Source organism: Grammomys surdaster, unplaced genomic scaffold (assembly GCF_004785775.1).
Source record: "Grammomys surdaster isolate TR1022 unplaced genomic scaffold, NIH_TR_1.0 143, whole genome shotgun sequence".
In the NCBI taxonomy this organism is placed as follows: domain Eukaryota; kingdom Metazoa; phylum Chordata; class Mammalia; order Rodentia; family Muridae; genus Grammomys; species Grammomys surdaster.
This window is the reverse complement of record NW_021604601.1, coordinates 1,244,826-1,267,128: the sequence shown is the minus strand read 5'-3', so window position 1 is coordinate 1,267,128 and position 22,303 is coordinate 1,244,826. Positions and strand designations below refer to the sequence as shown.

At 43.4% G+C, this 22,303-nt stretch overlaps 1 protein-coding gene and 1 non-coding gene across 2 annotated transcripts in view; both read left to right on the top strand.

The window, feature by feature from the left end:
• Sash1 (SAM and SH3 domain containing 1) overlaps nucleotides 1-22,303 on the top strand; it is a 167,082-nt gene that overhangs the window by 51,778 nt on the left and 93,001 nt on the right. The gene's annotated exons all lie outside the window — the stretch shown is intronic.
• LOC114618633 lies at nucleotides 15,611-15,744 on the top strand. Its single transcript, XR_003710983.1, has one exon. It is a non-coding gene; the product is annotated as a small nucleolar RNA SNORA36 family (small nucleolar RNA).

Genomic DNA, 22,303 nt, shown 5'->3' with positions numbered 1-22,303 from the left:
TTATCTGAATACTTGGTTGGAGGCTGGCACTTAGCTCATGGAGCTTAAACCTTTCTTGATAAGAGAGAGTTGTAACTTAGGGGTAATTTTACTATTTAATGTTTTTTGATGAATCTTTCACATGTCAGTGATGTTATAATTATCCGGTGGTACACTCTGCATCGTTAGGCCGGCTTGCTCTGCATGTCTCCACCTCGGGGTGTTTTATTTGCTGCGAGGAACCGGAGTGGGGGAGGCTGTACTAATGGCCGTGCTGATAATTACCGAAGTGACATTTTAAAAAGCACATTAGGCCTGATAAGGCTTCCATGTCTCTTACCTTACTGAGTTCTTTTAATGACTTGTGGGGTGGGTTTGAACAGTTGTATGGAATCCTCGGGACAGAGGCCAAACCCAGTGACCCAGGCAGGGAGATGATCTAACCCTATGGGCATGGCCCAATCCACTATGCTCCTCAGCCTAGACCTTTGGTGAATATCCTTCACTGACTCTGTGTGTGTGTGTGTGTGTGTGTCTCTCTGTGTGTGTGTCTGTGTGTGTAAGAGGGCAGCTTACAGGGATCAGTTTTTTCTTCCATGTTGGTTCCAGGGACTGAGTTGTGGTATCAGGCTTAGTGACATCCTTACCCACTCAGCTGTCTTTCTAGCTCCTGCTCTTCCCCCCTTTCTCCTCCTCCTTTTTTCTCCTCCTTCCCCTCCTCTTCCCCCTCCTCCTCCCAATCTTCCTACTTTGGTGTCCTGAGCAGTTAGGATTTATAGACATGCTGTCATAGGGTTTCTTTTGGCTGTAATGAAATATCATGACCAAAAAGCAACTTGGGAAGGGTCATCACAGTTCATCATCACAGGGATTCAGGGCAGGAACTGAAGACAGGAGTTGATGCAGAGACCATGGAGGGATGCCCCTTACTGCCTTATTCCCACTACATTGCTCAGACTGCTTTCTATAGAACTTAGATCACCAGCTCAGGGATGGCACCACCCACAATGGGCTGGGCCTTCCTCCGTCAGTCACAAATTAAGAAAATGCCTTACAGCTGGATCTTGTGGAGGCATCTTTTCAATACAGTTCCCTCCTTCCAGACAACTCTAACTTCAGTCAAGTTGATACAAAACTTGCCAGGATACCTGCATTATAACTGTGTCTGGTTTAAAATCTTTATATTCTTTTAGAACACAACAGAAAAGACTTCAGAAAAATTCCATTTGACAAGTTGAGTTAAGATAAAGATATTTTCATAAAACCTGTGGCCTTTTTATTTTTAAAATGTTTTTTTCTTTTTTTTCTATTTATTTATTATTTCTTTCCCTTTCTCCTCCTTCTGTCTCCCTCCCTTCCCCCTTCTGAGAGAAAGAGAGAAAGAGAGAGAGAGAGAGGGAGAGAGAGAGAGAGAGGGAGAGAGAGAGAGAGAGAGAGAGAGAGGGAGAGAGAGAGAGAGAACTCATGCAGGCAAGTGTACATGCAGGTGGAACTTAAAGGACAACTTTCAAGGGGTTGGTCTCCTTCCTTCCAACATGGGTTCTGGGGATTGAACTCAGGTTGTCAGGCTTGGTGGCAAGCACCATTACTGGTTGAGCCATATTGCTGGCCCTATAAACTTTGGGTTTTTTTGTTTGTTTTGTTTTGTTTTGTTTTTTTAAAAAACAAAGTTTATTTAATAAGGCAACCTGGTTTTAGAAAGTTCCATAATTATTTTTTTAGATTTATTTATTTTATGTATGAGTGTTCTTATCTGTATGTACACCTGCAGGCCAGAAGAGGGCATCGGATCCCAGTATAGATGGTTGTGAGCCACTATGTGCTTGCTGAGAATTGAACTCAGGTCCTCTGGGAGAGCAGACAGTCCTCTTAACCACTGAGCCATCTCTCCAGCCCCAAGTCCCATAATATTTTTGCCAAAAATTATGTATATTAATCAGCAGGAAAAGTAGCAGATTTTTTATGGCATTTTATAAATGCTTTGTGCTCCCCCATGCTGTGATTTTTTTTAGTATATTACGTAAAAATTCTTGTTTCGACATCTGTGATGGCCTGTCACGTTTTACTCGAGAATAAGTGTTGGGAAACAGTAACGTGACAAAAGGAAACCAAATACGAGGTGGATTTCTGGTGTGTTTCCGTAATTCGGTATCACAGAGAACTCAGTGTTAAGATAGGAAGCACAGCCATGTGTCAGGCAGGTCGTGTTACAATAGGACTAGACACTCACAGATAAAGATCGGATTAGTCACACTCGTTGTGGTGACAGGGATCTGTGTACAGCAGACTCCAGCCTCTAGTTCTAGCCTGTTCTCACGGAGATGGGTTGAAACCCTAGGACGACAGGACCGAAGTGAAAGTCACAGTGCCAGTGAAAGGGACAGTCTGCCTGGAGTGGTCTGGGAGAGCACTGCCATCTAAGGAGGGGACTCTGCAGTGTTCAGGCTTTAAGGATGGGGACAGCTTGTATCATTTCTCAGCTCATGCCATGCAGTAAACAGGACCAACAGATGGGAACAACTAAACTGAATGCATGGGACAGGGTTGGATTCAAAAACACAGTGGCAGAGCACTAATGCCAGCTATAATAAAAACTAAGGCTTTATATGTAGACATTCACCTGTTTAGGTAGGTATCTTTTTATTAAATGTTTTAGCTGATTGATTAATCGATTGATCACTTGATTGATTGAGACAGTGTCTCACTGTGTAGCCCCAGGCAGTCTAGAACTCAGTGCATATATAGCTCAGGTTATATACTCTGGATTGTCCTGCTTTGGATTCTCAAGTGCTGGGATTCCAGGCCTGTACTTCACAGTGTGGCTCCGATCCTGTTCTTTACTAGATAGATATCTGTCATGTAGAGACATTACACACCACCTGCCAAACTTTCACAGGTACAACCTACAAAATTTACTTCCTAAAACGTAGTTCAGTGGTTTGCAGTATTTTCATAAGATTGTACAGTCTTTTTTTGCTAATTATCAAACTTAAAACCTTGAGTTTGGTTTCTCACCTTTCCGTGGGGACCAGATACTAAGTATATTGTCTATTACTGTATCTCTGAGAGTAGAATGAGTCTTGGCATAGAATATATCACCAATAAGTGTTGAATGAAAGGATCTCAGTGGTTGTGCACTTGAGAGCTATTTAGATTTAGCTATCAACAAATGAAGTTTTCTATTATTCTGTTGTTTTAAAAAAAAGACATAAGAAAAACTAATTTTAAAACCCAGAAAGATTTTAGAATTAATGATTCTGAGAAGGAAGTGCCTGTATTACCGCTGAGCCTTCTGGCGAATAAAAATGTAAAGTACGTTGAGGTTCACACATCTAATTAGAGGAGGAAGGGCTCCCAATTAAAGTATATTAGGTAATAAAAAGCTCTTTCATGCTTTAAGGGTCGCTTCTATAAACCTATTTTTTAATGCGGTTCTAAGAGATAGGCTGTTGTCTTATAATAGATATCAAAGTGTGTAAGTCCAAAATTCAGTGAGAACAAAACCTGTAAAAACTAAAATATAGGAGAATAATTCACCCTAGCCCCAACCCCATTTTTGATGCTCTATCTCTGTGCCTTTCTCCTGTTAGGTTTTGATCGGGGCGAGCAGGGCATACTAGAGATGGAGCCCAGGACTTGGTGCCTGCTAGGCAAGCATTCTGTCCCCATTCAAATCCCGTTCTGTCAAATGGTGAGCGCGCCAGGAGCAGCAGCCTAAGCTTTTCATTTAACTCAGCCGAGTGTGTGAATGGAGAGCAGCAGTGATGGTAAAATAATCCCGTGTTGGAAGCTGCACGATTGGGAATCACGTGTGGCTCTTCCTGACCAAGGAGAGACTGGCTTCTGCTCATAAGTACGCTTCCCATCCTTGAACACACTGCCTACAAGGTCTTCTTCAAGCTTCCTGTTCGCTCTCTGACCGCACGCCCTAGGCAGGGATACTTCCGGGGGGGGGGGGGGGGGCGCGTGCATGTGAATATGGCTATGAGCAGACACTGGTACTAAAGGAAATATTGTAAAGAGAAGGGGAGGAGGAGGAAGGAGAGCAGAGAATAAAGGGATGAAGCTCCTTTGTTCCCATCCTCCTCCTCCTCCCATGACGATGACTGGTTGAGCCGGATGGCAGGAGGTGAGAGGTTCTGCTCTCTTTCTGGGGCTTTACTCCATGCCTGGTTGAGAGAGACTCCTAGGAGGCACTGCCCGTCCTTTGACATTCTTTCCCTCAGCACAGTTCTTGCTTGCTCTTGCCAACAACGCTTCATCCTCACCCCCTCCGGGTTCATTCCTCTACCTTAATTAACCACCTGCTTCTCTATCCACCGACTCCTTTGCCTTCTCTTCCAGGAGTCAAGTGCAAACAGCCCCCAATCCTGGCTCCAGCTGTCCGGCCGGACTCACCCACCCCGGAAGCTTGTGCATTTTTTTTTCTTTTCACACAGGTCCCTTACTTCACCTCACCATAGAAACGTGTTCTGCTTGGTGGCCAAGTTCCCTTATCCAGCATAGCTGGAGACAAACTGGGTTTTGTGGTTTAGCCTGGCATTGTGACTGTTACTTTTGCTAACTTTGCTCAATGTGGAAAAGAAAAGAAAAAAGAAAAGAAAAGAGAAAGAAAACCCTGACATCGACAATATATTCTTTGTATTCTCATCTCCTTTTGAGCTGCAAAAGAAGCTTCCAGGGGACACCTTGGAGATAGTTTTCTCTGATAAAGAAAGGCCTTAGGACCAGATCCTTTGACGGGCAGGGGACAAGGTCAAAAAGGGACAGGACTATAGGTCACTCCAGGTGGTCACTTCTTTCATTTCTGGGTGCCTGTCACCTGGCTTGCTGCAAAGAGGTGGAAGTGTTGAACATTGCAGCCCCTTTCCTCCGGCGACTGTTCAGCCCTGTGCTTCTTGCTTTTCTCCTTATTAGTTTCAGCCAGACGAGCTTCCGAGAGCACTCCTGAAAGACTTTATTAAGAGACCCAGTGTGAACCATACCGATAGGAGGAAAACCTGCTTCTGAGCTGCAAGAGATAAGAAAGAAGTTATTTGGCATTTGCTGAGTGCTGTTGTAATTCTTGAATTATGTTAAACACTGTTGTGGTTTGCATACAGATTTCGAAGGCTCCTGCTTAGCCTGAGGACTGGATGCTACTTTTGCCTTCTAGGTCTTGATGGATACTGAGAGAGATGGCTTAGATATCAGTAAGGAAGAGAGTGGCATGGCAGGCCTCTGAGCTCAGGAATGTTCTGGAGGGGACCAGCAGGTTTAGAAGGCATTGACCAGAGTGGGGGGGGAAAGGGGAGTGGAATTTTTTTGGTTCAGTTTTATCTATTCTTCTCACCCTTCTATCCCCATCCTCCCAATAGAAACCAAATCCAGGACTTCGGGTGAGATAGACAAGTACTATGCCACTAAGATGGTCTCCAACCTCGTCATCTCCATTTCATTCGTTCGTTCATTCATTCATTCATTCATTCATCCATTCACTTATTCACTAATTTATTGATTGATTGATTTTTTTCTAGACAGGGTTTCTTAGTGTAACCAGCCCTGGCTGTCCTAGACTAGGCTGGCCTCAAACTCACAAGAGACCCACCTACCTCTGCCCTCTGAGTGCTTTGATTAAAGGCTTGCACCACCAAACAAATAGCTATTCTCTCCATTTTCGAGTATATTCTTCACATCACTGTGCTACCATCACAACCGTCCATCTTCAGAATACTTGTCCTTTCCACTTCAGAACGGAAGCCATTTCGTCCTGCATGCAATCTCCCCCGGCACCCTACTCCCTGCCCTGGCAACCTCCACTTGACTTCCTGGCTCTGACTTCTGTTACTCTAGACCCCACATCCAAGTGAGAGTCTACAGTATTTATCCTCCTGACACTGGCTTGTCTCACTTAGCATAATGTCTTCTGTGTTTATTCATGTTGGATAATCTGTCACAAGTTTAGTCTTGAAATAATATTTTATTTTTAGGGGGCTGAAGAGATAGCTCAGTGGTTGAGAGTACATACAGGTTGGATTCCCAGCATCTAGATCACATAGAGTTAGATTGCTTGCCATTTTGAAGAACTCTGAGGAGATTTTCTCTGGTGTCTCTTTATTTTGAATCTTGCCAGCAGAGCAGCCAGATAGGACTCCCTCTTCTGGACTCTGATGACACCTGTACATACCACTCCCCATGTACACACAAACATTAAAAGTCAGTATTGTTTGTGTTTTTATGTCTGTGGGTTCATGTATGTGACAACTCTGTACAGTCTGACCTCTCCTTCCACCATGATGGCTCAGGTTGTCAAGGCTCTCATGGAAAGTACTTTTCCCCTCTGAGCCATCTAGCCAGCCCACAATCTCTGTTTTAGGATTGAATAATATTCAATAATTCTATTGTGTTCATACCCTATGTTTTTAAAACGCTTATTTATTTATTTATTTATTTAAGAATTATTTTATGTATATGAGTACACTGTAGCTGTCTTCAGACACACCAGGAGAGGGCATCAGATCCCATTACAGATGGTTTTGAGCCACCATGTGGTTGCTGGGAATTGAACTCAGGACCTTTGAAAGAGCAGTCAGTGTTCTTAACCACTGAGCCATCTCTCCAGCCCTGTACCCTGTGTTGACCCATTCATTTTTTTGACATTCAGCTGTGACGGGGTATATACATCCGAGTTCCTGCATCCTTTTCTTTGGAGGAACATATCCAGAATGGCTGCTTTTAGTTAAATTACATTTGTACTCTTCAGAGGTGGACTGTCTGATCGTATAGAATTAGATTGCTTGCCATTCTGCTGTCTCTTATTTCGAATCTTGTCAGCGGAGCACAAACATTCCCATGTCTCTATCTCCATCAACACTTACTTTCTGTGTGTTTTGTAAATGATATTTTGGTAACAGGCATGGGTGGTGTCTCACCCTCTTTTGGATTTGCATTTTACTAAGGATCAGTATCTTCGGATGTTGTCTGTCTTCCCCCCACCCCCAATATATCTTCTTTGGAAAAATATCTATACCTGTATTTTTGTGGTTTTCCCCTTTGGGAAATGGGTTGGTTATTTTTGTTGTTGAGTTGTGGGCGTTCTTTATATATTCTGGATATTAATCCTACATTATCAGCTCTGTGATTTGCACATATTTTCGACTGTCTCAGGTTGTCATTCTCTACGCTTGATAGTATCCTTTGAGGTGTTAGGGTCCATGATTCGCAGAAGAGTGATACCTCAGACTCAAATAGTATGTAAAAGAAAAGAGTGTTTTATTCTGCAGAAGTCTGGCATGCTTGGGGTCTCCCATTCCAAGATGGGAACTCCAAAGCAAGCTCACAGGCTCCATTTAAAACACATTAGGGGAATTCTGGGGAGGGGTAGGTGACCTTTGCCAGTGGCTTTTTCCCTAGGAACATTCCAGAACCACTGCTGGGGAAGTCTGGAAACTGTTGCTGACCAATTTTCCTTGCTTCAGGCCATGTGGTAGGGCAGCTTCTGAGGCCTGGACTTGCCTGGACTTGCCCAGTTCTTGGAAACAGATTTAGGCCTAGTCTCCTGAACTGCTGATTTGAAGCCTGTCATGGAGTCAGCCTGTCTTATTAGAGGCATAAAATTTTATAATTCTGATAAAGTCTAATTAATCTTTTTTTTTTCCTTGCCTGAGTTTTTTTGGTGTTATACCTCAAAAGTCATTGCCATGTCTGGTGGCAATGCCATCTCTGTGCTGTCTTTAAGAACTTGCTACTTTAAGCTCTTAGTAGTTAGGCCTTGCTCAACCTAAGTATAGGGTTCTCCCTCAGGTTCTGTTATCAAGATATTTTAAGGAAATTATGTCTGTCATTCGTGCATACATGTATGCATAAGTGTGTGCGTGCATTCATGAATGTGGGAACATGTCTGCTACAGTGTGTGTGCTGGCTAGTTTTATGTTAACTTGACACAAGCTATAGTCATCTGCGAGGAGAGACTCTTAACTGAGAAAAGGCCTCCACAGGATAGGGCTGTAGACAAACCCACCCAGTGGGGTATTTCTTAATCAGTGATTGATGTCGATGGACCCAGTCCACTGTGGCTGGTGGTCCTGCCTTCTATAAGAAAACAGAGTGAATAAGCCCCCCAGGGAGCAAGCCAGTAAGCAGTACCCTTCCATGGCCTCTGCATCAGCTGCCTCCAGGTTCCTGACTAGGTTTTGTTTTTTGTTTTTTTGTTTGTTGGTTGGTTTGTTTGTTTCCACTGTCTTTCTTCATGGACGGTGTTTCCGGATACCTAAGTCAAATAAACCCTTTCCTCCCCAAGTTGGCTTTTTGTCATGGGGTTTCATCTCAGCAGTAGACAAGCAGGATAATGTGTCTGTGTGGAGGTCAGAGGACATCCAAGGATGAGAGTCTCCTTGCCTTCCACCTCGTTTGAGAGAGAACCTTCTGTACTCCACTTTGTATGCCAGATTAACTGGCCTGGGAGCTTTTGGGGATCTTCCCGCTTCCCATCCACCCACCAGAGCACATGGATCACAGATGTTCACTGCCCAGTCAGCTTTCTATGAGTCTTGAGAATTTGAACCCAGACCCTATAACCGAATGCAAGCCCTTCACCAACTGAGCCATCTCCCTAGCCCCAATGATTTGTTTTAGAGAATCCCTTCCTCTGCCCCCCGGGAATCACTATTGATCATTTCTGTCTTATTACTCTGCGGCTCTAACGCCACTTCCACTCCTAGCCCTCACTGGTTTCTCCAGGAGAAAAGAAGCATTTGTTTCTGAACGTCTGGGCATTGTTACTGTACGTAGAGAGTGCTGTCTGCTCTTCTGTCGTGTATGTAACTATTTACTATTTATTTTCTTCTCACATTACAAACCCTGACATGGCTAGTGTTGAAATCGCAGCCATGTGTTCTCAGGTCATATGTCATAGTCCCCTGTGTCGAAAGCAGCTCAGCAGCCATCAACCGGATACCCAGTTATAGAGTGTCGTACCCAGAGGTATTCTGTGGATAGAAATACCGAGCTTAGAACTTTTATGACAGAATATTGAAGTTCAGTTTTGCTTTCTTTAAAGTGGAGCGCTGACGAGACGTTGCCATTATTACTGAAGAGAGAGATAAGAGCTATTTTGACACTGATGGGTTATATAAGGGTTTTCAACCAAGTGACTTTAACATTGTCCTTAAAGGCTGCAGTCATATTTAAAGCCAAGCGGCAGAAGATTTCCTCATGTCCGTAATAAAGTTGAACTGCTGGAGGCAGTCATGAGGCATCTGTCAGATGACGGCCTGGTCACTCTGTGAGTTGCTTTCCTCATGTACCGCAAGGGAACACTCTTTCCTTGACACACAGACACATGCTGCCTGTGGGAATCTTCGTCGTGTGTCGGTCAACCAGCAGCTGTAAACACACTTAGGACAGAGGACCTCAGGGCAGTGACTTTTTGAAAGTGTGTTGTAGAGCAGTCCTTCGTAATGCCCACCATAAGAAGCCGATGAAGTACTGAAGTACACATATGTTTGTTTATAAGCAAAAGAAAAAAATTGTGGAAGCCGTACCCACGTTTAACGACTCCAAGCCCAAATCATGGCGGAGGACGACGGGTAATCTAGAGCAGATGTTCTTAAACCTGTCCGAATGGGGCCTCTTGATGCATGGGTCATCCCCCTTCCTATAAAGCCAGGGAACCATAATTACCAGCATTGCATTTTTGTCTATAGGGTAGCCTTAATTATAAGTTTGCACTTAAAGTAACAACCCATATTACATGAAGCTGCGTTTTATAAGGTGGCAAGCAACCACATGGCTTCAGAGGTTTTCTGCCTAAGGTGGGTCATAAAGAAGACCTCACTAACAAGCAGGCCCAAGTGCCACAAACTACCCTGAGGTGCTCTGAAGGCTCCGCTCATGAATATGTGGGCAGTCATAAGAAAGGTGGAGCTCAGGGTCAGTATTATCTCATTTAACCAGTTCAATCGATTCTATCTAAGTGAGTTGTCTGCCATTCAGTCAGTCACCAAATATTGATTGAGCACTGACTGTTTACCCTGGGGACTATAGAAATGTAACAGAAAAGTTTTCCTACACAAAGAACCTGGATGAAATAGCAGGGCACTAAATTTTTGGAATTTAACGTTATGCAATCACATTCACTCAACATTAACTGAATACTTAACCTATGTCTTAGACTGCATGGAATAAAAATTGTTCCCCCTTAATCTGGGCACTGTGGAACAAGCCTTAGACCCCAGAACATGGGAGAAAGAGACTGGTGGGTTTCTTGTGAGTTCAAGAACAGCCTGATCTACCTAGAGCGTTTCAGGATAGCTAGGACTACATAGAGAAACTCAGTCCCAAACACAAAAACGAAGGAAGGAAGGAAGGAAGGAAGGAAGGAAGGAAGGAAGGAAGGAAGGAAGGAAGGAAGGAAGGAAGGAAAGAAGGCCGGGTATGGTGGTGCATGCCTTTAATTCCAGCACTTGAGAGGCACAGGCAGGAGGATTTCTGTGAGTTCAAAGCCAGCCTGGTCTACATGGTGACTTCCAAGACTATAGAGAGAGACCATGTCTCAAAACAAACAAAACCAATAAATTAATAATAAAAATAATGCCTTTTGACCTTTTAGTAATTCTCTCCTCCTCTCCCCTCTCTTCCTCCTCTTCTTCCTCCTTCTCCTCTTTTCTTGAGATTGGCGTCCCTGCATCCTAGGCTGCCCTCAGTCTCATTATGTGGCCAAACACTTAACTTCTTGCCTCAGCCTCTCTAGGGCTAGGATTCTAGGCCTGCAACACAGTGCCTGGCACATGCTAATATCTTGAAGTAAGAATTCTTCAGGACATCACAGCTGCAACGAATGCTTCCAGGAACAAAAGAAAAGTTGCCTAAATACTGATATAAAAACACACAGAGAAGCATGTGGTGTTTGGCTTTGAGATGTTGCGTTTGTACCATGACTACTTCTGTTCTCAGAGCGAGGAATTGCAGCAAAATTATTACTATTGAAAAAAAGAAAAACCTGTATTTTTAAAGGAAGATACTCGGTGTGTCAGAATATTGCTCTGGCTTTAATGATGAAAATTAGAGACCGGAGGGAAACATTTAGCCTGTGAACCCAGAAATAGTGATTTCTTGTAACTCCAGTAGAACATGGAATGTTTTATTAACTTTGCTTTGTTTATTGTGAGATAGGAGCTCACTGTGTAGCTCAGGCTGGCCCCAAACTTGAGCTCTAATCTCAGCAGGGCAGAGGCTGGGACTGGAAGTTTACAAATTTCATGCTAGCCTGGGCTACATATTGGGACCCTATCTCAAAGGTAGGGAAAAAGAAGAACACGAGGAAGACAACGTAGAAGAGGAGGTGGGGGAGGAGGAGGAGGAAGAGGAAGAGGCGGAGGAGGAAAAAACCCATAATGATAATAGTGATAATTATGAGAAATGATCTTTTAAAATCTTATCCAACACATACTTATTAAGTACTCTTGTGTGCCCAGCACTGGCTGTGGACCTGGTCTGCAGCAGCGGAACAGATGAAGCATTGCTGCCAGGAGCCATCATTCCACTGTATACAGTGGTACAACAGTACATTTGTTCAAGTAAAATGTCCGATGAAAGTCACTCAGGGGAGGAGGGGGTTAATTTTGCCTACAGTGTGAGTGGATGTAGTCCATGGTGGTTAGGAAGGGATGACAGTAGGCAGTTGAGGTGGTTGGTCACATTGCACTCAAAGCCAGGAGACAGAGAGATGAATGCTGGTACTCCACTAGATGTCCCCTCCTTAGTCAATCCAGAATCCCAATTTATGGCCTGGCATTGCCCACATTTAAGGTGATCTTCACTAATCTGAATAATCTCTCCAGATAAGCTCAGAGACTTGTCTCCTGTGATTCTAAATCCTGTCAAATTGACAATCAATATTAACCATTGTAAGAACTAAAGGAGTCTCTGTAAGACTCTGCCAAGCACAGTGGCAGGTTGGGCTTAGTCAGTGGCTATAACACTATTGACTTACTAAAGAGTAAATTGGATAAGACGGTGATGCTCTCCCCAGCTCGACTTTAAACTCACCTCAACCAGTGCTCCCTCCTCAGACTCCCACATTTCTGGGACTACAGAATATGCCACTGTGCCCAGCTTGAAAACGGTTTTCTTATTTTTCCAAAGATTTATTTATTTTTAAGTCTGTGTGTGTGTGTGTGTGTACACACATGTATGCATGCACTGAGTATATGTACATGTTCAATATGTGTGCATGAGCCTGAGGATGTCAGGAAAATGTGTCAGGTCTCCTGGAACTGGAATTATAGTCCATTGTGAGTTGGGAGCCAAACTTGGGCCAATGGAAGAACATTTAGTACTTTAAAGTGCCTTCCTCCAGTCCCATGTTTTCTTATTTTTATGGTGACCAATATGTAGGGCTTCCAGTGGCAAACGAATTTAGAATTCTTGAGTTAGTGCTGCTACTAGTATGTGTTTGGCAGCTGAAGAATTTAGGTATTGATATTAGTCAATAATAGTCTCATGTGCCTAGGTAGTCTAGGTTATTCTCACCCTTCCTGATGTTGTGACCCTTAAATACAGTTCCTTGTGTTGTGATGACCCCAACCATAAAATTATTTTCGCTGCTACTTCATAAATAATTTTGCTACTGCTATGAATCATAATGTATATGTCGGTGTTTTCTGATGGTCTTAGGCAACCTCCGTGAATGGGTTGTTCAACCCTAAGTGTTTCACATCTCACAAGTTGAAAATCACTACTCCAAAGAACCCTTGATGCTCATTCTTATCTATCTCCCCTTCTCTCTTAAATGGCAAGCACTGGGTACGAGCCTGATGTTTTCTGACATTTGCTCTATACAGGCTTTTCTCCAGAGTGTTCCTACATTTTGTCACATTGTCTGAGGTTGAAAACAAGACTCATAAACAAAACTTGAAGGAGTTATATTAGTTAAATACCACACAAAACTGTTCCCCTAAAACAGTTGAGTTCAAGGTGAGTTATAACTCAGCTTCGGGTAGGAACTTTGTGTGATCGAAGTGCTGTCTGAGACATGAGACAGTAAAAAGATAAATCCAGAAGGGTTTGACAGCATGCTAACACTTGCCTCTGCAGACTTCAAGACCTGAAAAAATGATGGTAATCATCAGAGAGCCAGTAGGACAGGGCTCCCTGAGCCAGCATGTGGCTGTATTCAAGGAGAAGCCAGGTAGAATGCGGGCAGCTATCAGTGGTTCTGTCATTGGAAAAATGTCCACTCTAAGTGGACTACCCTCAAACCTATTAGCCAGAGGTAATTCATTAAACCTCCCCACTAATTCATAGGAGTCCCTTTAGCAAAAGGAAGCCCTTTGAAAGAGGGAATTAGGGACCTACCCTCATTAATTAAAAATAAACCCTTGATTTTTTTCCTGAAGCCAGAAAAGCTTTTGCGTAATTATGGTTTGGTAGGAATCCGTGATACCACATCTAAACCCACACCCACAGAGATGCTTGGCCTAAGTTCCCCAGCGAGTACATCCAGGCTATAGAGAAGCTCCGTTTGTTCTTGTGTGAGCCATCCCTGAAACCTCTTGAGCATGTCCTGGGATGGCCACAAGTGTTGTGATTCACTGGCTTACGTGTAAGTGACATCCATAGTCTGTTCCCTCATTTCCCCTGGAAGTTGCTTGATTTCAAAAGCATACATGGTTTCAAAAGCACTTCATGGTTTCCCTCCAAACTTGACGTGGAGTGCAACTTCATGAATTTTTTTTTTGGGGGGGGGGCGGGGGCAGGGGAATAGGGTGGGCTGTAAATATCCTCTATAACCTTTTCAGCACCGGCCCACAATCGTGACACTTTTTGAGGTACTCTCTTTCAGCGGGCAAATAATGACTTTACAGTGCACTGCAGGAGACGCTTGTAAGTTCTGCTCAACTGGTGGGTTTTAAAAATAGCTCTTGGATTTTGCAGTGTGGGGCACCATGTGTGAGATCCGGGATGACATATGTGCTACATGTCGCAAAGCCCTTCACAAGTGTCACCCAATTAACTGCATGCCCTCTGACAGGTGGCGAGGCCCCTCTGTGGCTTGCAGAAAGGCAGCCCCTGCTTGCCTTTCATTGACTCAGGACTATGTCTCTGTTTGGGAGGGGGGTGTCTGAAGAGAGAAGGCACCCTTACCAAAAATTCTTGTGGGTCTTAAGTAATTACAAAGTGAGTTTCAACACCTCACTTTGCAACTTCTAGCTATTACCAGACAGAACTAGTTCTTTGTTCATTTGGTGGTGGTGGTGGTGGTGGTGGTGGTGGTGGTGGTGGTGGTGGTAGGAACCAGGGCTTTACCCAGGCTGGCCAAGTGCTTTGCCTTTGAATGACTTATGACCAAAATCCCAACGTCAGTCATTGCAAACAGGAATACACCACCCTTTGGCCATGCCTGTTGGAGAGATCTGCAGTACAGGCAGTTGGGCTCTTCAAGACAGGCTAATGGATTCAAATAGTGCTGGGAAATTGAGTCCATCTTGTACTTCGATGGCTGCTTTTTATTGGGACTGGTAGGAAGTAGAAGAGACTCGGGTACCAGGCCGAGCAAAGAGGGGACAGAATCCTTGTCCTGAGAGAAGAGGAAGGTTACTGCACATTGTGAGAGCCAGACCTTAGGAAAGGAACGGAACAGAAGGGTGGGCACAGGCTAGGGAGTGGAGGAGGACAGAAAGCCCTAGAAGCTGAAGAAAGCCTCTTTGCATGAGCACCAACCACAGGGTTCAGCATGTGAGCACGGCTGTGTAGACTGTGCACCCACTATGTGTTGAGGACCCTCTGTAGATTTAGCCACGCCTAACACATGCCTTGGAGATGACTTCTCTTTGTCTCAGCCTTTTCTTTGGTGCGAGTAAGTAGTAAAGTATCCTACCTGACAAGCTTTTTGGGGAAACCAGATTTAAAAAAATGTGAAGTGCCTGGAACCGTGGGTGGTGTCAGACAAGGACTGGTTAAGTACTGTGAGTGAGAGGCACGGAGTAAGGAAGGCTGAGATTCTATTAGCTTAATTTGCATTACTATAATGAAACACTTGAAATAATCAACTTATAAAGATAAAAGGTTGATTAAATTAGGCTCATAATTTTGGAGGGTCTGATGTAAAATCAAATGGTACATTGCTTTGGGCCTCTGGCAACATGGTTGGGAGGGGTCTCTTGCAGAGTAATCCACTCATCCCATGAGCCAGGGTCCTACTAGCCCCTTTGAAAGCATTTCCGCTGTGAGTTGATGATGTCTGTATTCATTGCTTTTCTGTTATTGTGATAAAACACTTATGATCAAAACAACATAAAGAATAGGAAGTTGTTTTGGCTTCTGGTTCTAGAGGAGTAAAATTTGGTCATGGCCGGGCAGTATGGCAGCAAGTGGCAGACATGGTAGCAGGAACAGGAAACAGCTTACACTATCAGCGTGAAGCAGGGAGAGAGATAACCCTTACTGGGAATGATAGCAAACTTTGAATGCTTCCAGCAAGGCCACACTTTATTTTTTTTAAGACCTTCCCAAACAGTACCACCAACTGGGGGGGTGGGGGTGGGCAAGAATTCAAATGCCCAAGACTACAGGAAACTTTTTCCATTTTCATTTATACTACGCGATGTCTCCTTAGGTTCCACTTCCTAAAGATTGCGCCACGCCACACACACTCCAGAGTGTTGAGTTCAGTTCAGGGCAGCTTCCCTGTTCTGTTAATTAAACTTTGGGACATTGAAAGTGGCTGAGAAAAAAATGACTGAATAGAGAGTATTACTCTATTCATAGACTTCCTAGCCTACACCAATTAAAACAAAAAATTGACCACCTCCCAGTAGCCCTAGCCCAGGGATGAAGTCTTTAAGGTAAAGAGTTGTGTAGGTTTGCCCATCCTAACTGAGACAGGCTTGATTTCTGGATAAAGGTTCAGTGGGTGCTCTCAGGGGAGGCAGATGCAGGATGAGAATTGATAGGCCATCCTTGCTGGATACTTAATAGCATGTGGGGCTTATAGGGTTCACAGAGCAGGTAACCCACAGATATTTGTTCCCAGTCTTTCTGGAGTTAGACTATCACCTCAGTGTGGATTTCTTCTTTATATATAGTATTTTGATTGAAATTATTTAAGAGTTGTTCTTTAAGAAGTCAGCTCTGCGATTTTATTGGCACTGCCCTCCTTTTTGGTGTTTTATGACCATCTCAGGATAAGTAAGGACAAATGGCTGTTTGTGATCCCTAGCAAAACCCTGGCACATGTGGCAGAAGATATTTATAGAGCCTGGTGCGGCTCCTGCCCTTCCTTGAGTGTGTTTCTGCCATTGTTTTGCTTTACAGCTTCAGTATGCTGTCTTTCTTTCATGCTTTATGAATCAAATCTACAGTGTGAACATCTCATTAATAAAATTTGAATTGATTTATACATTTTTATTGATAACCACTATGTGTAGCACGCTGGTTCTTTGCACCCCCCCTTATATTTTAATACTTTGTATTCACTTATTCATTCGACAAAGTTTTATTAGATCTTTAATCTACAGAGATACTTTGTTAGATCTTGAGACAACAGTGCCTAACTAAACATAACTCCGGAGGCCTTGTTGGCAGGAGAATGTGATTATCCCCTATCATGGGAGGACCTGACACAGTCCCAGAGGTCCAGGGAAGCAGATAGAGATAGTGAAGCTTTTAATTTTGTTAAAGTTCTGTCAAAAAAATAACACTTTAACCTTGTACTTGAATCATGATCTTCAAAAAATGTTTCCAGTCTTTGCTCAGCGCTAAAGTTGCCTGGTGAGTCCTTGTTTCCTGTTTGTACGTCTCAGAGGGAGCATCTCTAGAACACTTGGTGAGATGTTTTTCCCCCCTTCTCTTTCCCCTGTTGTTCTGGCCCTGCTCACTCCAGCCCGAAGGTTGTTATTTATTTATTTATTTATTTATTTATTTATTTATTTATTTATTATAAGTAGACTTATGTTATTGTAAGTACATTGTAGCTGTCTTCAGACATCCCATAAGAGTGCATCAGATCTCATTACAGATGGTTGTGAGCCACCATGTGGTTGTTGGGATTTGAACTCATGACCTCCGGAAGAGCAGTCAGTGCCCTTAACCACTGAGCCATCTCTCCAGCCCTGGTGAGATTTTTTTTTAAAGGAGGTTTACATATTGTTCTGTGTATTATTTATGGCAAGGACCTAAAGAATCCACTCCATTTCCCCAGACCAGGGTTTCTCTTTAGTACAATGGGCGTTTTCATGAGGAGTGAAGGACACCTGTCTGGTGACAGAAATTTTAGCATGATCAAAGAAGAGCCTGCAGATCAACTCTGTAAAGTTAAACATCTAAAGTTTATGTTTTCTCAGCCTAGCTTTATTCTTGTGGTAAAGGCTTAGTACTTTCCCAGGATTCTGTTTGTCAAGTTGTATAGAATGAATGAATGAATGAAATGGTCAGGTATGAGTGCTTTGATTTGCATACATTGTTTTAAGGTTCTATAGGCAAAAGTACGTCTGGCTCTGCAGTGGCTTCCTACCACTTTAGAAGTTAAGGTCTTTAAAAAAGGGTACTTTCTATTGTTGTAGAAAACCAGAGCTTGGTGCCCAGCATCCATGTCAGCTGGATGATAACTATCTGTATTTCATTTAATGAGATAGGATCTAATGGCCTCTGCTGGCCTGTGTGGGCACTCAAACATGCACACACATGTGTGCACATACATACACAATAAAAAAAAAATCTACCTTAACAATAAAATCAAGCCAGGCAGTGGTGGTGCACGCCTTTAATCCCAGCACTTGGGAGGCAGAGGCAGGTGGATTTTTGAGTTTGAGAGTTCGAGGCTAGCCTGGTCTACAGAGTGAGTTCCAGGACAGCCAGGGCTATACAGAGAAACCCTGTCTCGAAAGAAAGCAAACAATCAACAACAACAACAAAAAACAAAACAATAAAACAATAAAACCAAACAGCAGCTCTGTTTCTGTTGTGGACAAACCCTTTTGAATCTTGGTTTTCTAGCTATAGCCCTACCTGTGTTGACTTCCCTTTTAAAAAGACTTGTGGTTAGGGACATTACCAGGCCCCTCATCCTGTCTTCCCAGGTAAATCACTCAGGGTGTCCAGGCTCCCTGCTTTTATCTGCCTTGCTATGGACCTAGGAAAGGACCATGTGTGTTCTGCCCCTGACCATCCTGTCTCAATATGTTTCCTGTTTGTACTCTTCTGAGGGGTGGTATTTGTTTGCTATGCCTGGGAATGTCATATGTATAACAGTTTTCTGATTACCAACTTTATGCTATTTAGGTGACTGGGGTCTAACTGAAAAGAGACGAGAAAATGCTTTCATTCTACCTTTCCATACTACCACAATATGTGAGTTTGTGTGTGTATGCACACACACACACACACACACACGATCAGCCAATATACAATATTTCTTTGTACATGCATACTTTCATGTCTTTACTTCTGTGATTTATTTCTTAAAATCATGAGCCTATTTCCCACCTGAAGTAATATTTCTTATTAATTTATCAGCACTCCACCCTCTCTCTGACTCTTTCTCCTCCTCCTCTCCAGATCCCCTCTCCCTTTCTCTTTCCCTCCCTCCCTCCACTCCTGTGTGTGTGTGTATGTCTGTGTATGTGTATGGACAGAGGTCAATGTCTGGATTCAATGGCTTTTATCTTAGATTTTGAGACAGGATCTGTCACTGAACCTGGGATTGAGTGATTGGCTGACCATCAAGCCCCAGGGGTCTTCCTACCTTCCTCTCTCCAGGGATGGATCTACACATTCACACAAGACAGTGTGTATCTGCCGAGCAGCCATCTCCCCAGCACAGACAGTCTGTATATTGACCCTTTAGCTCGTTAGCTTATGTGGCATACCCTTAGATGGAAAATGTGTCCTTTTTGTTCTGTGTTTCCACAGTACTGGTACAGTACTAGAACCCTGGGCCTCACATGTGCTAAACACAGATTCTTGCACTGAGCTACACCACCAGGCCCAGAGAGAGGGGGTGGGTAGGATCGGGGGAGATAGAGATACAGAGACACAGAGATACAGAGACACAGAGAGACAGAGAAAGAGTTCCTCAAGGTAATGGAGAGAAGTCGGTGTTTCAGACTAGAATTTCTCTCACTGGTGAGCAGCAATGTCCTGGCTTTAGTGACTTCAGCATTGGTAAGTACCCAGTCATTAACGCTCAGTAAAGATCTGTTACAATAGCTACTTTCCCCTTGCTGTGATCAGCTAACTACTTGACTGTCTTAGTTACATAGTCGTCATCCTCCCCACCCCGCTCCCGTTTGTGATAAGTACCCCAGCCAAAGCAACCTAAAGGAGAAAGGGTTTACTTTGGTTGACATGTCCAGACAAGAGTGTATCAAGGCACTGAGGGTCTGAAAGCATAACCGCGAAGCCATCCCATCATAACATCAGCAGTCTGTAGGCAGAGAGCAAACAGGAAGTGAGGCCAGGCTATAAAACCTCGCAGCCTGGTCCCAGTGACATCCTTTCTTTAGTGAGCCTCCGTCTCTGTAATGTCCCATAACCCTTGCAAACTGCAACACCAGCTGGGGACCAAGAGTTCAAACTCGAACTACAACACCAACCACATCCATTCAGGATGCCCAGCTAAACCTGTCTGCAAGTGTCCTTAAAGACATACCCAGAGTTGTGTCTTCTAAGTTATTCCAAATCCAGTCACATAGGTGAGGGTTAAGCATCTATTAACAATCCAGGGTGTTGTGGATTGTCTTCACAGGGCCAATCGCTGCTTCCTGGTTGTGCTGCTGCAACCATGCATAACATAAGCGGGCATTTGGGCTGAGTGGACTTTATCCGGTTACATGGTGCGTCTCCTCTTCCCTTCCCCACTGTAACAGTTAGTACAACGTAGACTGGTGCAGTTTGGAGTTGGAGAGAGCAGAAGTTGGCCTCGTGGCTGAGAAGTAACGAACGAGACCTTGACAAATGGCCGCTGCCGTGCAGCGCTGGGAGATTTATGTTTAGACCAGAGTAAACTATGCATCCAGGTAATAATTTTGAGCAATGAAGTAAGTTCGCTACAGGAATCGTTAAAGAAACAGATAAATCACAGTAATTTCAACATGGCACTTTTGCCATTCAATAAATGGGTATTTTAAATTTCATTTGCTTTTGAACGAAGTTCAATAATTTATAGAGTCAGTCATTCAAAGATTAATGCTCAGGAGGGAGAAAATCAGCACACAAGAACAGAAACATATCATTTATGTATATTACATTGGAGCCTTCCCTGCCTCCGTTTCCATTATAAATCCGATTTTGCAAGCATGTGTTATAAAAAGTTTGCCACGGGCTAAACTTTGACATTTGTCTCAACCTCCTGAGACTTTTTTTTTAATTTGATTTTCTCTCTCGAATAGTATAACAGCTAGTTATGGGTTGTTTTATTTTTTTCCAGAGGTGGGTGTGTGTGCACACGTGCAGGCAGGTGTTCCTTGCATGTGTGTCCATGTGGAAGTCAGCGTTGGGTGTTTTTCTCAGTTATTCTCTTTTACCTTAGTGTGAGTGCGTGTGTATGTGAGAGTGTGTGAGTGTATGTGTGAGTGTATTAGCAAGTCTGAGTGTGTGAAAGTGAGTGAGTGTGAGTGTGTGTGTGTGAGAGAGAGAGCGAGCGAGTGTGTGAGAGTGAGTGTGTGTGTGTTGCCCACATATGTGGGTGTGAAGGCCAGATGTTGCCACTGGTCTAGACTTACTAATCCTTGAAAGTCAGGGGTAATTGTGTTTAAATCTTCTCATGAAAAGCTTCTTTATGTGAAATGCTGTTACATGTTTTATGTTTCTCTACATGTGTGCATGTACATACAGTACTCAGGGAAGGATCAGAAGATAAGTTCAGGGAATTGGTTCTCTCTGTCTATCATGTGGATCCAGGGATTGAACTTAGGTTATCACGTTTGGCAGTGAGTGCTCTTACCTACTGAGCTATCTCACTGGCCCTAAAGCACATTTCAAATTTACCAATGTTGACTGTGGGGCTCCCTGAGTTAAAACAGCTACCAGGGAGAGCATGAGGCATTCTGCTTTTCCCTCATGTTCCACTAAGCGAGCCATGGAGCCTGGCTTTTTCCACCTCTTTTGTGGTTCTTGTGGAGGAGGAGAAGTTGGCCCTGAGCTGAGCTGGTGGGTGCTTGGTGTTCTTCCTTTTTGTCTTTGGAACAGCACAGTGGTTTGTCCCTCCTTCCTTTCCAGCCGTAAAGTTCATTTGGCATGGGATTCTGGCAGGAATAAGGGACAGAGAAATGCGAATTTCCATAAGAACTTGGAAACATCTGGAGAGAGGGATGGGTCATGAAAACTATTTTCCAAGACCTTATTTCTGCCCTCAGGTGGATTTGGAGTCTGGTGTATAGCATAGCAGGTTAGAATACATTAGAAAAAAGCATTTATTTAATGCCTAGTGTTGCATTTGTCCTACTTGTTGGATTAAGTAACTGGACTACACACGTGTACATCTGGACAAGCAGGTGGGGGCACACATGTTCATATCTGTTGATTTTTTTTTTTTGTCAAGCAACTGGTTTTGCCTTTAGCTGTGTATATGTGCAAATAGTATTTTTTTTCTTACAGAAATGCATTTTGAGCTTGAGAGTTCTTTACGTATTGTTTCCGATGCTTAAGTCTCTGCCTTCCAGATTGGACTGTAAGCAGCAGGCATGCTGACAGCACTAGGGATCCACACAAGACCAGTTGGACTTTGAACATGGCTCTGTCTTGTAAAAAAAAAAAATGTGTCAAGTTTGCTGCAGAAATAGAAATACTTTAGACAAACGGCTCGAAGAAAAACCAGGAGGATGGGCTGGCGGGATAGCTCAGAGGGTAAAGTGGATCTAGCCAGAGCCTGACACCCCGAGTATAATCCCTGGAACCTACAGTACAAGGAGCAAACTGGTCCCTAAAGTTATTCTTTGACCTCCACAAACACTCTGTGGTACACGCCTCCCATCACAATTATATACATATACGTATATGTATACGTATACGTATATATATATATATATATATATATATATGTATTTATATATGCATGCACATGTATATAGATATTGATATAAAATTAATGTATCATATTATACATGTGATATATATGTAATATATATTATGTGTATATATACATGCATATATGAATGTGTGTGTACATATGTGAGTACACACACATACTTCACACATAGGGCAGTGAAGTTCTATGGTTCTTCATAAGCAAGGGCGTAGGCTAAGAGGCTGATCGAGCAGCCAGCCCCTTAAGATGTTTTCCCTCATTCAGGCTGTTTGTGCGCGATTAACTATCTTCTCAGATCTACCCATTCTGGCACATTCATTG